The following is a 12,938-nucleotide window of genomic DNA, read 5'->3' on the forward strand; positions in this document are numbered from 1 at the left end:
CTTATGGAGCTGGAACTTGCTAAAAGAGACCCTCGTCTGTCTGGACTGTGCTACCTGGACACTGCCCACGGGGTGAACCCGATCATCTCAAAGCTGCCACACAGTCTGCAAGAGAAGTGGGCAGTGTGTGTCTCCAGGTATAAAAGGTCACATGACGTCACCTTTCCTCCGTTCATTCAGTTCTGCAAGTTCATTGACGAACAAGCCCAAATGAGGAACGACCCTAGCCTCGACTTCCTGGAGTCTAACACTGCAGCTCCAGCAACACCTTCATCAAGGTATGAAAGCGTCGCACATAGACGCAAGGACTCAAGGAACAGTGTAAGCGTCAGAAAGACTAACCTGCCATCGCCTGCAGTACCTGCCGACAAGCAGTACACTATTCCGTCGAGGGATAAGTCTTTCAATCGTGAGTGTCCCATTCACAAAAAACCACACTCACTGAACAAATGTAGAGGCTTCAGGTCCAAAACCATGCAGGAGCGCAAGAAAATCCTCAACGAACTTGGGATATGTTTCAAATACTGCGCTTCATCAGAACACATGGCCAAGGACTGTAAATCTGCCATTAAGTGTGAAGAGTGTCATAGCGACAGACACCCATCAGCCTTGCACCCAGGCTCAGTCACCAGCGATCCAGCAGTCGCAGTTACCTCTGGTCCCGCTACAAACCATGGCGGGGAGCCACAGAATCACGCCAAGTCCACCACAGCTGTGTCCTGCTCATGCTCAGAGGTATGTGGGGAGAATCAAAGTGCTAAATGCTGTGCCAGGATATGCCTAATCAGAGTCTATCCAGAAGGGCAACCAGAGAAGGCTGTAAAAATGTATGCCATCATTGACGATCAGAGCAATCGATCCCTAGCTGGACCTAAGTTCTTTGAAGCCTTTAGAATCAAGGGACCAGCAACGCCCTACACTCTGAATACTTGCTCGGGGCGCATAGAGACTAGCGGCAGAAGAGCACAAGGTTTCATCGCTTCTCCTGTCAATGAAGACGTAGAAATACTCCTACCTACGCTAATTGAATGCGATCAAATACCAGACCAAAGGGATGAGATCCCTACCCCGGAAGCTGCTTTCCACCAACCACACTTAAGGCACCTAGCCAGCGTTATCCCACCTTTGGACACAGATGCTGAAATCCTACTTCTGCTCGGCAGAGACAATTTGAGGATACATAAGGTCCGCCAACAGTGTAATGGTCCTGACTACGCCCCCTACGCCCAGAGACTTGACTTGGGGTGGGTAGTCATAGGAAATGTATGCTTGGACCAAACAGGAGTCCACTCCTTTAAGACGTACGTACGCCGAGACGGGCGCACTACCTTCTGCAAGCCATGTCCTCATCACTATGAGGTGAAGGAAAAGCTTCCAGATTCCGTAGAGCTGCCTGATGTTATCCCTTCTCCCTATGCAGACGACTTGGGAAAATTGGTGTTTCATACCACTAAGGATGACAACAAAGTAGCCCCATCTATGGAAGACAAGGAATTTGTCAGGATAATGGACAATGAGTTCCTTAAGGACGAAACCAATCACTGGGTTTTCCCCTTACCCTTCCGAGCTACCAGGGTAAGGCTCCCGAACAATCGTGAACAAGCCTTGTCCAGATTTAACTCTCTCCAGCGCACGCTAAGCAATAAACCGGAGATGAAAGAACACATTGTCACCTTTATGGGCAAAATATTCCATAACAACCATGCGGAGCCAGCGTCTCCCTTAAAGGAAAACGAGGAGTGCTGGTACCTACCCTCATTTGGAGTATATCACCCGAAGAAACCTAAACAAATTAGAGTTGTCTTTGATTCAAGCGCCAAACATCAAGGCGTATCTCTCAATGATGTCCTCCTCACAGGTCCTAATCTGACAAACAACCTAGTAGGAGTGTTGATGAGGTTCAGGAAAGAGCCCATTGCCATCACCGCCGACATTGAACAGATGTTCCACTGTTTCATAGTCCGAGAGGACCACAGGAATTTCCTCAGGTTCCTGTGGTACAAGGACAACCACCCCAGCAAAGAGATGGTGGAGTATCGCATGCGGGTGCACGTATTCGGGAACAGCCCTTCACCCGCTGTGGCAACATATGGCCTGCGGAGAACCGCACAAGAAGGAGAGTCTGAGTATGGAACAGACGCCAGAGACTTTGTAGAGAAAGACTTCTACGTAGATGATGGACTAAAATCTCTACCTACAGAAGAAGCTGCAATCGACCTACTCAAAAGGACCCAACATATGCTGTACCGAGCTAAGCTTAGACTGCACAAAATTGCCTCAAACAGCCCAGCTGTCATGAGAGCCTTTGAGTCAAGCGACCACGCACCTGGATTCAAGGACATAGACCTGGGACCAGACCGTCCGCCTGTGCAGAGAAGCTTAGGCCTGAGGTGGAACCTGTCAGCCGACACCTTCGGATTCCAAATCAACTGTGCAGACAAACCATTCACTAAACGTGGTGTCCTGTCAGTGGTAAATAGCCTGTATGACCCACTGGGATTCGTAGCACCAATTACCATACAAGGTAAATCCCTTCTGAGACAGCTGTCCGAAACTGTCAAGGACTGGGATACCCCTCTACCTCCTGATAAGGAACCAAAATGGGAAACCTGGAAGCAGTCTTTGTGTGCCTTGGATAAAATCCATATAACGAGATGCTACGCTGGAATCTCACTTGCTGCTAGCACCAGGACGGAACTCCATGTGTTCTCGGATGCATCCACGGAGGCCATTGCAGCTGTTGTCTACCTGAAGGTAACGGGATCTGACAATCAAGATCATGTTGGGTTCGTTTTCGGGAAAGCTAAGTTGGCTCCCAAGCCTGACCACACTATTCCCAGGCTGGAACTCTGTGGGGCTGTGCTTGCAGTAGAACTCGCAGACTTTATTCAGCATGAGCTGGACACTCACATAGATGACGTACAATACTACAGTGACAGTAAAGTTGTCTTAGGTTACATCTACAACCAAACAAGGCGCTTCTACGTGTACGTCAGTAACCGCATTGAGAGAATAAGAAGGTCTTCCAAACCTGAACAGTGGCACTATATCCCATCTGAACTTAATCCAGCCGACCATGCCACTAGACCTATGTCTATAAATTCCTTTGCTAACTCTTCTTGGCTTTCAGGTCCAAAGTTTCTGCTGGAACAGAAGGGAAGTGAATGTGTTCAGGAATTCTTCAGCATCCAGGATCCGGACGATGATCCAGAAGTCCGCTCCGAGGTCAGTGCTCTGGCCACGAATGCAAAACCAACCTCCACCCTCGGTTGCCAGTGCTTCAAACGCTTCTCCAATTGGATGAAACTCATTAAGACTATTGCAAGGTTAGTCCACATTGCGAGATCTTATCACAAGCCACATGGAGACAAAGACTGTCATGGTTGGCACGTCTGCCAAAAAATACTCACTATCGAGGACATTCCGGTAGGATAAACTACCAACAGAACACTGCACTACTATTTGTCCATTGGATTACAGTGGGTCAGAGATAGTTTGGCCTAGTGCGGCTTCTCTGACCCGAAGATGGGTTTTCCATTGGATTATCTCAGGAACTGACTTAATGTCTTGTTTAAAGTTATTATTGCATTACATGCATGTTTGGTTTCATTTTCTAGGTTGTTGGACTTTTTAAGGACATTGATATAGTGAAATCCCTTTCGGAATTTCAGACGGGGAGTGTGCTGTTCCATGTATATTCCTCAGTTTCCATGTATGTTGTTATATTTTACTCTGCTGCCACCCAATGGCCTTTTTCTGTATGGCAGCTTGTTTTTCATGTATTTCTTGTGGGCATGTCTTACATCCGGTTCAGGGGTCAAATCTTCTCTTCCTCTGGCAGCCATTTCCAGTTTACTTTCTGTTGTGAGAGGACGTGCTTTTGAACTGGGCTTAGGAAGGCATCAGTCTTTCGACCACTCTCTCATGCTGCTCACACTTGCAGACACACTTGGTGCTACATCTTACTGTACCCTGTCTACCCTGCATTTCTGGAGAAGTTCTGTATTACCAGTTATACGCTGTATGTCCAGATCTACAAAATAAACAAGTCTGGATTACAAAATCCCTGGAGTGCATCATCTCTCTGGACGCTGAGCAGCATTGGTCCTGTCTGCCTCATATCGAGGAAATACGATGGTACGATTATCTCTCTCACAACTCTTATTAGTCTGCGACACCTTCATTCGCCTCATGTGGGGACAGAACAGGGTTACCTTTTTAACTTCGCGGAAGCCTTTTAACATTTGCAGGGTTTTTTGTATTTTATCCTCTGGTAAGCGGAACACCATCATGTTGGTATCTATTTCAATGCTCAGAAAGGGCAATACATTACATGGACCCTCCATTTTCTCCGGTGACAATGGCACGCCGAATTTGAGTGAGATAGATTTGAATTTTTCTAGTAGATCGAAGCAGAGTTTAGAATTTCTGGGGCCGACGAACAGGAAATCGTCGAGGTAGTGAATTAGGGATTTACTGCCCGTCTCGTACCGAACTACCCAATCTAGGAAGGTGTTGAACAGCTCGAAATAGTGACATGAGATGGAACATCCCATCGGGAGGCACATGTCGAAGTAATAGTATTGGTCCACTTTGCAGCCCAGAAGGTGGAAACATTCGGGGTGCACGGGTAGTAAACGGAATGCCGATTCAATGTCGGATTTGGCTAGCAGGGCGCCGGTCCCGGCTGCCCGCACTAATTCAACCGCCTTATCAAAAGACGCGTATGAGACAGAAGCTTCTTCTGGGGTAATTGCGTCGTTAACCGAATCGCCCTTTGGGTGGGATAAATGATGGATTAGGCGGTATTTACCGGGTTCCTTTTTTGGTATAATGCCTAACGGTGATATTTTAATGTTTTTGAAGGGGAGCGACGTAAAGGGGCCTGCTAAACTACCCAATTCCACCTCCTTTCCAATTTATTGCCTAAGAATTTTGGGGAATTCGCGAGCTGATTTAAGGTTATCGGATAGGGTTGGCGTTCTTGTTAGCCTAAAGGGTATAAAGAACCCGTCAGTGAATCCCGCCTGCAGCTGCTGAGCCGCTTCCTTATTGGGGTAGAGATTTAGCCAGGGGGCCATCGCAGTTACGCTCACTGGGGTTCTGCCTTGTAGGCCCTTTGTATGCCTGACGAGTGCACCTTGATGCTTGGTGTCCCCCCCCCCCCGCAAGCGGAGCATTCGTGTCTGAATTTGCATAGCGCGTGGAAACGGCAGTTTCCCTCATTATATAGCCAGCAGGCCCCGGGTTTTCGCACGACCACTGAGTTCTGACCTGCGGCTCCGGAGTAATTAGTGGTCGTGGCTGAAAAGGGGGGCTGCTTTTGAGACAACATCATACGCAACCACACGTCTGTCGCTTTTACCCCCCAGCCTAGATCGGGCTGTAGGGCCAGACGCCTGCGGAACTCCTCGTCGTACCGTCGCCAGGCTGAACCGCCGTGCGACTTGTACGAACTGTATATCATGTCCTGATATATAAACAATTCCAAGCAGCGTTCCGGATGTTTCTGGCCCATAATACAGCCCAATACTGCGAAGGCCTAGATCCAATTATTCATGGTTAGAGCAATTTTCGATCTCCCCCTATCAAAACCCCTATCGTTAGCTCTATCCACCGTTTGTTGGTCGGCTGATAACAGCGACCATATATCAATATAATCGTTGCTCCATATCTTCTGTCTAGTTTCCTGATCTATATGAGCGCCTAGCGGACTGATCCCGCAGAAGAAGGCGTCTTTGTGTAGGTTAGCGGATTGTGGTGTGTTGTTCACCACATTTCCCCTTGCCTGAGATAATTGTAGGATTATCTCCTTTAACGCTGAAGTTAGCTCCATTTCCTTTACATTAACCCCGTAGCGCAACATTTCCTCGCTATCCTTGGTACGCTCACTGCTGTGTGACTCTGGACGAGTGTACACCGATCCTGGAGGAACCCCCGCAGATGTTGACGGGGGGGATGTCGCAGGACGGGGAAACTCTGGCTCCTGCTACAGCGTGGGACTGGCCGATGTGCTGGCCGATGTCCTGAATATCGTGCGTTGGAGCCCGATTACTACCACATAGTAGCGGATTGATGGCTCCGTCTTCAGCGACTGCGTGGTGGTTGTTGTGGCTGGAAGCCGCGGGGGATTGTTCTCCCCGGCTGAAAGCCCTAGAGGGTGCCTGCGATTTAGAGGATTTACCACGTGCATGATGACTCTTATCCGGACTTAGCGATACCTCAGACCCCTGGGATGTTGCTGATGACAGCCATCCTGTGGCCCGGGATCTGCGGCGGCTCCTATGGGAGCTGCGTCTGCGACGGTGACGGGAGGGGCGTTTAGAGGAGTGGCGGGAACGGCGACGGGAGTTATCGGAGGAAGATTGGGAGGACGTGCGGCGTCTACGCCTTCATCCGCCGTTATTATGCGGTGTAATGGGGGGATTCTATCAGTAGACAAAGGGGGATAATTGGCCGTAGATGGTCCTGTAGCGCTAATCGGAAGGGGGGGCGTCAGGAGGTAACCATATTCCTCCCTATTGCTGGGATTTGACGGGGCGGTGGTAAACGGAAACTTTTTATTAAGATTTTGGGCAGTGTGGGGAGGTGAGAATGTGTCTGTGCTTGGTGCGTTTACTGAGATGTCGCCGTGATTCCCGCTGCGCGGCTGTTGAGCGCCTTGCTCGGTCCCATGGGACCGAACAACGCGCTCTTCAGCCGCCCTGTGACCTCTCCGGCCTGACCCCTGATACCCCCGTACAGGCATCAGTGCTGCGCCTGCCGGGGGTAAGCTGGAGGTCACGCCAGGTGATAAATGAGCACGCTGATCGGTCGAGTTTGACCGAACAGCGCGCTCTGGGGAGCGTGAAGGGTTAAAACCAGCCCCCAGGTTACCCCCTGCGGGCGGCGTATATGTGCCCGCAGGGAAGGCAACCGAGGACTGGCCAGCGCTGTGTTCAGCGCTGATATGCGGTGACCGGAAGTGGCTGGGCGGGGACCGGAAGTGGCTGGGCGGAGCCTCCCCATCACTCCAAGCGGTGCCCGAGGCCTCCGGAAGACGCCTGCAGCTGCGAGGCGGCGAGGCCCTCCCCTCCCCGACCTGGAGCCGCTCCGGGGCGCGGGGTAAGCAGGCGGATCACCTGCCACCCAGCGCCACCACCGGCCTCTCCGGAGCGGCCGGGGAAGGGGGCGACACCGCTGCCCATCGCTGCCCTCCGCCCCCACCGGAGTCCGGACAAGAGCCGGCGAGGAGACGCCGACCACCCTCCGACGGGTGCAATGCCCGGCTCTACCCCGCCGCCTTCGAGAGGCCCCCAGACCATCTACAGCCGAGGGCCCCGATACCGGCAGCGGCACCGAGAGGGGCCCCTGCCCAGCGATCGGGGCCGGACCAAACGACGGACCACAGGGTGCTCCCGAAGGCAGCAGAGGTGAGCTAGGCCCGAGGGCGGAGGGGTGAGGGAGAACAGCCCTGGAGAAGGTATACTGGGGGACGGACCTAGGGGACCAGAGGGCGACGGGGAAATGGAGGACGGACCTACTGGACCAGGGGACGAAGGGGTAATAAAGGACGGACCTATGGGGCCAGGGGACGAAGGGGTGATGAAGGACGGACCTATGGGGCCAGGGGACGAAGGGGTGAAGGACGGACCCATGGGGCCAGGGGACGAAGGGGTGAAGAAAGACAAAGCGGGGTCGGGAGAAGGCCCAGGGAGGTGAGCCCTGAGGCCGGTAAGGATGGCCTGAAGCCAGTGCTCACCTCTGTTCCAATCCTTTCCGCAGGGCCTCGACCAGGGAGTCCGACATTACTACGGGGATGCAGGGACAAAAGCTTCCAGGTGTCCTGCCGGGAGTGAAAACACAAAAGCTTCCAGGTGTCCTGCCGGGAGTGAAAGAGAAAGTTCCCGGCCGGACACCTGGATTTAACCCCTGTAGGAGTGGCCGTAGGACCCCTCCCCTCTAGTGCCCACTGGCCGGCTGGGGGTCTTCCAATTAGTGCATCACTAAGGGGGGAGTGATGCTAGGGGGGAACTGGCACTGACAACCTTTACATGCAGCTGTCTATAAGTGCTCCCCAGTCAGAGACGCGTACCTTAATCAGTACCGCGTCTGCCAGATTGTGCAGGACGTCACAACATAAGTGTTGGTTTTATATTGGGAATTTAAATATAAATATTTTCTATTGCTTTGGAAACGTGTGAAGTGCACAAACAGCGGTAATATTGTACGCCCACACCAATCTGGTGTGCTGCAGATTTTCCGCAGTTGCAAAATTTGTACCATGTTTATATATAGGTACATTTAAATGCTGCAAATTTTCTCTGCAATGTGTGAATGAGATTTTATAAAACTTCATCCACAATGAACTCTGACTCCAGGATACAGCAGTATATCCGAGCCGAGTAACTGTTCGCTTACAGCACATGACATACAGTGCCTACAAGTAGTATTCAACCCCCTGCAGATTTAACAGGTTTAACAAGATGCAAATAAGTTAGAGCCTTCAAACTTCAAACAAGATCAGGATTTATTAACAGATGCATAAATCTTACAAACCAAAAAGTTTTGTTGCTCAGTTAAATTTTTATAAATTTTAAACATAAAAGTGTGGGTCAATTATTATTCAACCCCTAGGTTTAATATTTTGTGGAATAACCTTTGTTTGCAATTACAGCTAATAATCGTCTTTTATAAGACCTGATCAGGCCGGCACAGGTCTATGGAGTTATCTTGGCCCACTCCTCCATGCAGATCTTCTCCAAGTTATCTAGGTTCTTTGGGTGTCTCATGTGGACTTTAATCTTGAGCTCCTTCCACAAGTTTTCAATTGGGTTAAGGTCAGGAGACTGACTAGGCCACTGCAACACCTTGATTTTTTGCCTCTTGAACCAGGCCTTGGTTTTCTTGGCTGTGTGCTTGATGGAGGAGCGGAGGTTCTTGGCCAAAATCTCCAGGTAGGCCGTGTTATCCATCTTCCCATGGATGCGGACCAGATGGCCAGGCCCCTTGGCTGAGAAACAGCCCCACAGCATGATGCTGCCACCACCATGCTTGACTGTAGGGATGGAATTCTTGGGGTCGTATGCAGTGCCATCCAGTCTCCAAACGTCACGTGTGTGGTTGGCACCAAAGATCTCGATCTTGGTCTCATCAGACCAGAGAACCTTGAACCAGTCAGTCTCAGAGTCCTCCAAGTGATCATGAGCAAACTGTAGACGAGCCTTGACATGACGCTTTGAAAGTAAAGGTACCTTACGGGCTCGTCTGGAACGGAGACCATTGCGGTGGAGTACGTTACTTATGGTATTGACTGAAACCAATATCCCCACTGCCATGAGATCTTCCCGGAGCTCCTTCCTTGTTGTCCTTGGGTTAGCCTCGACTCTTCAGACAAGCCTGGCCTCGGTACGGGAGGAAACTTTCAAAGGCTGTCCAGGCCGTGGAAGGCTAACAGTAGTTCCATAAGCCTTCCACTTCCGGATGATGCTCCCAACAGTGGAGACAGGTAGGCCCAACTCCTTGGAAAGGGTTTTGTACCCCTTGCCAGCCTTGTGACCCTCCATGATCTTGTCTCTGATGGCCTTGGAATGCTCCTTTGTCTTTCCCATGTTGACCATGTATGAGTGCTGTTCACAAGTTTGGGGAGGGTCTTAAATAGTCAGAAAAGGCTGGAAAAAGAGATAATTAATCCAAACATGTGAAGCTCATTGTTCTTTGTGCCTGAACTACTTCTTAATACTTTAGGGGAACCAAACAGAATTCTGGTGGGTTGAGGGGTTGAATAATAAATGACCCTCTGAAAAGACTTTTCACAATTTAAAAAAAAATAAACAAAGAAATAACATTCTTTTTTTGCTGCAGTGCATTTCACACTTCCAGGCTGATCTACAGTCCAAATGTCACAATGCCAAGTCAATTCCAAATGTGTAAACATGCTAAAACTGCAGGGGGTTGAATACTACTTGTAGGCACTGTATATACATTTCAGGTTTCCCACAGACAGGACCCAAGTAATGGCTGCCAGCTGGTGTATTTTGTATATGGTTTACGAGTCACGCACAGTGCAAACAAGGCGGCACTTTTAACCCTAGAACGCATACCTGGGGCCTCGCAGGCCTGCTAGGTTACTTGTTTTCTATTATCTGTAAAACTACATTAGTTAGAATTTTGAAACTCAAGGTAATCCTCAGGTATATAGTTGTTAGTAATATCCAGTTGTTCATATATTTTTATGTTATAGGCATCTCGTATAGCAACGCTTTTTTTGTGACTACCCCAGATTCACGTACCTGGGGCCTTTGAGGCCTGCTTTGGTTTACATGTACTCCTCAGTCTTTTTGTCTGTACTATTGTTGGGGAAGAACTTATGACTCAGTCTTTATGACTATTGGTCGATGGCTGTTGCTGGGAAGAGTGTGGATTCTGCCTGACATGGTAATGTGATCCTGGAAGGGAGTTTCCCCTCACAAAGTAACGTGATTATGATGTCAGTACAGGTCCTTTAGTCCTAAATCCTAGTTGCTGGAGAGACTTTGGAGGAAGAAGTCAGCTTTCTTTGGTCTGTAACAAAGAACCTTCCTGAGCTCCAAAACCAGAGGCTTCTACTGCGCTTACAAGAAAGTGATCTGTTGAAGGTAAGAGTAGGGGGCCTGTACTTTACCCTAAGCACACAAACACTAACAAAGTCTTAGCACACACAGTGTATAGTGCACAAGCCTGATTGTAATCTTTATTTTTTACTTTTCATTTTAGTTTACTCACATCTAAGATTACAATGGCACAGTCTACATCAAGGGGATTGACTGTCCAAGAAATTGAGGCGATTATTTTCAATAGTGATGAAGACAATGACATTTCTTTGTCGGATGAAGAGTATATTCCACCAGCTAATGTATCAACTTCATCGTCCAGCGATTCCTCAGATGATGAAGAAGTAATGGATCCAGCAGAATGTGCAAGTAGAACATCTAAAACAAATGTTTTTTGGAACAGTACTGCTGTGGCTCATGCACGCACCCCATCACATAACATTATTAGAGTTCCTCAAGGAGCTGTCGGAATTTCCCAATTCATGTCCAAAAAAGATGTTTTCAGTAAATTTGTTTCAGATGATATTGCAGATGAGGTAGTTTTGTGTACGAATGTGGAAGGTAAACGTATTGCTTCGGGAAAAAAAAAACTTGGAAAAATTTAACTAAAGAGGAACTATATGCCTATATTGGCCTTACTCTTCTGGCAGGGTCGACTAAATCATATGATGTGCCAATCAGAGAGTTATTTCTGAACCCATTTGCAGATCCACATTACAAAGCCACTTTGTCCGTAGATAGATTTGAGGCTATTCAGAGATGCATTCGTTTTGATGAAAAGAGAACTCGGCCTGTGAGGTTGGCAACCGATAAATTAGCGCCTATTAGCTATATATGGAATCTTTTTATCAAGAACTGTTACAAACTTTACAATTCTAGCGAATATGTGACAGTGGACGAACAACTTCTTGCCTTTAGGGGACGTTGCAAATTTATCCAATAATATGCCCAGTAAGCCAGCTAAATACGGCATAAAAATTTTCTGGATGTGCGATTCAGCAACTTATTATGGGATGAATGGCATGATTTACTGTGGAAAAGAAGCTGACGCTCCAGTCCAGAAAGATCTATGTTCCAACATAGTGAAAACACTATCTTTACCAATTTTCCATTCTGGAAAATATCACTATGGATAATTATTTTACTAATTTAGAACTGGCCAATTTTTTGCTTCAGAAACAACTAACACTTGTTGGTACAATGAGACCAAACCGCCGCGAAATTCCACCAATAATGAAGCACAATGCACAGCGACCAATCTACGAGAGTGTATTCGGTTTCTGCAATGAGGTAACAATGGTGTCCTATAAAGCCAAGAAAGAAAAATCTGTGATATTACTGAGCACAATGCATCACGATGAAAGTATTGACACCAATGACAGGAAACAAAAACCTGAAATTATACTTCATTATAATAAGACAAAAGGAGGTGTCGACAAGATGGACGAAATGATTACTGAATATTCGTGTAAAAGGCAGACTAAACGTTGGCCTGTTGCCCTTTTTTCCAATATCCTTGATGTGTCAGCCCTCAATAGCTATATTGTTAAACTAATCCAGAATTCCATGCAAACAGGCAGGACAATAGACGTATATTTTTGACAGAACTTTGTTATGAACTTTTGATGCCTACTATGCTAGAGAGAAGCAGCACAAAATGCTTATCAAGGCAAATTACAGAGGCAATGATCCGATGTGGAATATGCTTTCAGGAACAGCCAGAGCAAAGAGAAAAAAAAAAGAAAGCGCTGCTATATTTGTCCAGCAAAGAAAGAAAGAAAATCGGAGCGTTTCTGTTCTACTTGCGGACAAAATGTATGCAGGGAACATTCTGAAGAAAAAATAATATGCAAGAATTGTCGGGGGAATATGTAAAGTGGAAAATAAATATTCCTGCACCAAGTTTGCTACAGACTTTATGTAAAAACTTTTTATAAGAAAAAATGTATCCATCATAAAAAATTGTACTGAGTGAATATATTGGGCGTGCCCGTTTAATTACATTTTTGTTGTTTTATGTACATAATTTTTTTTTGGAATTATACACATCTTAGGCTATGTTCCAAGTAGCGCTGGGGTTCACCAGAATGGGATCCATAATGGATCTGACCTCCTGGTAACTCCAGCTAAGGCTGATGGAATGCCGGGATTCCACCAGCCTTAGCTGAGGTCACCAGGAGGTCAGATCCATTACGGATCCCCTCCTGGTGGACCCCAGCGCTAGTGGGAATGCATCCTTACTTTGCAAATTTAAAATAAACTTTGTATTTTTATTTGAGTTATTCCATGTTATTTGCACACAGGCCTAAAAGGCCCCAGGTACGTGAATATGGGGTAGTCACAAAAAAAGCGTTGCTATACGAAATG

The sequence above is a fragment of the Ranitomeya imitator genome, chromosome 3 (genome assembly GCF_032444005.1).
Source record: "Ranitomeya imitator isolate aRanImi1 chromosome 3, aRanImi1.pri, whole genome shotgun sequence".
Classification (NCBI taxonomy): Eukaryota; Metazoa; Chordata; class Amphibia; order Anura; family Dendrobatidae; genus Ranitomeya; species Ranitomeya imitator.